General features: G+C 43.1%; 1 protein-coding gene and 1 pseudogene across 1 annotated transcript in view; one reads left to right on the top strand and one right to left on the bottom strand.

Annotated features, from left to right (window-relative positions):
- Nucleotides 1–514, bottom strand: part of LOC108289690 — an 8,424-nt pseudogene extending 7,910 nt beyond the window's left edge.
- LOC108289694 (tyrosine-protein phosphatase non-receptor type 14-like) overlaps nucleotides 1–3,051 on the top strand; it is a gene marked incomplete at its 3' end in the record, with an annotated part of 135,155 nt that overhangs the window by 26,717 nt on the left and 105,387 nt on the right. The window lies entirely within an intron of this gene.

Below are 3,051 nucleotides of genomic sequence, written 5' to 3'. Positions count from 1 at the left end.
GAGTAGCTGGGATTACAGGCACGTGCCACCATGCCCAGCGAATGTTTTGTATTTTTAGTAGAGACGGGGTTTCACCATGTTGACCAGGATGGTCTCGATCTCTTGACCTTGTGATCCACCCGCCTCGGCCTCCCAAAGTGCTGGGATTACAGGCTTGAGCCACCACGCCCGGCCTCTTGGTATAAATTTCTAAGTTGGCATTAGTCACTCCTGACTGAATGCATAAGATAAAGTTCTGGAACAGGCAGAGCAAAAGTATAGACCCAATGTGTTCCATAGGAACCTCAGCCTGCAGCCAGACAGAAACCCCCAAATGTCCTGTGCCATCTGGCCCAAGGCGTGTGTGTTGACTGGAGCTTTCTTCTGCTGAAGGCGAGGGCTTGCCTACCGAGTCTCTGAGAGCCGCACCTTCTCGCCTTTCCCTCCTTACGTACATCACCTGCTCTTTTACCACTTCTTCATGACTTTCTTTCCTCTCCTCTGGTTTTCTATTTTTTCCTCTTTTCTGTCTCATCACTTCTTCCACACATCTCAAACCTAAACTAAACCTAGATTTTTCACTTTGCCAGTCAGAATGCCTGTTCTTCTCTGCTGTGTTTGAGCCAGTCAATACCTGGATATAATTTTGGGTTCCTTCCATTGCTGTGTTTGGTTTCTGGCTGTGGTGCTCTAAGAACTGCTTTCCTTTTTTTGTCTACCAAAGCTATCTTTCTCAATTTTTTTTTTTTTTAACTGTCTGGGGACCTTAAGTTCTTACTTAACAGATTCCAAGAGTAGTCAGTTTCCTTGGAGTCTATATATTATTGGTAATGAAATACATTCAAATAGCATTTTTCCTGAAATTATTATCTGACCTTTCGAAAATCAAATAGTGACTTTTGGAATGGGATTTGAATTACTGTTGGTATGTGTATACTCTGATTCCAAATTAATTTTAGTCATTTTGTTGTGTAAAAAAGCTACCCAGGCACCATTAGAAGTGACTCTAGCTTGTTCCTTGAGAGTCCCTTAGGCCGTGTAAGATGAAACTACTCTGGGCAGATGTGTAATGGGCCAAGTCCATTTTGAATTTTAGCAACTACTCCTACCATCCCCCATCCTCACCCATGTGGTCTAGTGGAAAGTGCACGCCTGTGGAATTTCAGAAACCTGAGACCCAAATCACTAATTAGCTATTTTGGTTTTAGGCAAGTTACTTAGCCACTCATGACTCAGTTTCTTTGTCATTGTCGAGTTAGTTGATCTAGTAGAATATGATTCCTTAGGTTCCCAGCTGCACACCTCTGTACAGATTCATGCATTCTGGAAAACTTTTTGTTTAATTCTGTGGTTGAATTTGTGGTCAGAGTGAAAGAGGAAACTTCTGGGCTGTTTACTCTTCAGAAGAAACTAGTTGCCTGGTTTGTTTTTGTCCAGGGAAAGATTCAAGTAGCAAATTTAAATAGTAACTTTAAACTTTCAGTTTGCAATGATAATTAGTGTTATTTGAATGATCTTAGCATTAGCAGCTGATCCTTCCCATGAGAAATGGGACTGAAGATATGCAATATACTTGGTTTGGCATTTGTTTACATTACAGTTAATTTTGTTTGGATACATTTTCAGAGGTTCACCAGGGTTGTTGGGCTCATTTTAGGTAGGTGTCAGAGGTTGGAAGTGATTGGGGTAAGAGGATTGGTAGAATTTAGCAGAAGTTGCGCTCCACTGTGGAAAAAGATACACATTCTGTTGTACCTCCATTGTCCTCTGCAAAGCGTTGCCTTTTCTCCCACTGCTGGCACTGACTTCTGAATCTTCACAGAGATTTAATACCGATTCTGTGTAGCTCTTTAAAGTGTTTGTGGGACTGCTGTATGTTACATATATACCTCCTTGGCCTCTCCTGAGCTGTGGTTTGCTTCCTTTTGGGAATTGCAACGTGATCTCCAGGGTTTCAGGATTCCTGACACCCTCCATGGTAGATTTCTTTATAGTGTACACTTACTACATTAATTTGTTTTGAAAGTTTCATAACTTATTTTGAAATAATTTGAGACACTTATGTTTCAAATTCTGGGCTGGAAATCTCTAGAGAACAGGATGTGACAGACGAGAGAAAAGAGAAGACTGGGAGGTGGGCGAAAGATTTTCCAACAGGAAGCCATAGCTGATATGTTAGGGGTTGCTGGAGGGGAGCATAGTCTGAAAAAATAATTTTCACAAGAGATATGTTGTCTTTCCATTGATCCTATTATATTTTGAATTCTTCTCCACCCGCCCCCCTCCCTACTTTTTTTTAAAAGATAGGGTCTCTCTTTGTTGCCCAGGCTGGAGTGCAGTGGCACGATTTTAGCTCACTATAGCCTTGACCTCCTGGGCTCCAGGGATCCTCTTGCCTCAGCCTCCCAAGGAGCTGGGACCACAGGTGTGCAGCAACCTGCCTACCAAATTTTTAAATTTTTGGTAGAGACAGAGTCTTGCCTTGTTGACCAGGCTGGTCTTGAACTCCTGGACTCAAGCAGTTCTACTGCCTTAGCCTCCCAAGTAGCTGGGATTATAGGCGTGAGCCACAATGCCAGCCCTCGTCACTTTTGCTGCCTTGATAACATGCATACTGTTTCTTCTTCTAGACCCACTTCATAAAGAAGTAGCTCCCAAAACTTGAAAATCAGCTTGGAATGAGGAATTGATTTTCCTACAGAACAATGTTAAAATTGGTGCTTTAGTTCTCAGCTTTATGGTAAAAGCCTTCTTGCCTCTTATGTAGCATACTATAGAATCTAGTCATCCGGGCATGGTGGCTCATGCCTGTAATCCCAGCACTTTGGGAGGCCAAGGCAGGCAGATCACCTGAGGTCAGGAGTTTGAGATCAGCCTGGCCAACATGGTGAAACCTCTCTACTAAAAATACAAAAATTAGCCGGGCCTGGTGGTACACACCTGTAATCTCAGCTACTTGGGAGGCTGAAGCAGAAGAATCACTTGAACCTGGGAGGCAGAGGTTGGAGTGAGCCGAGATTGCACCACTGCACTCCAGCCTGGGTGACAGAGCAAGACTCCATCTCAAAAAAA

The sequence above is a fragment of the Cebus imitator genome, unplaced genomic scaffold (assembly GCF_001604975.1).
Source record: "Cebus imitator isolate Cc_AM_T3 unplaced genomic scaffold, Cebus_imitator-1.0 Scaffold411, whole genome shotgun sequence".
Classification (NCBI taxonomy): Eukaryota; Metazoa; Chordata; class Mammalia; order Primates; family Cebidae; genus Cebus; species Cebus imitator.
The sequence above is the reverse complement of the archived record's forward strand: the minus strand, read 5'-3'. Positions and strand labels throughout refer to the sequence as shown.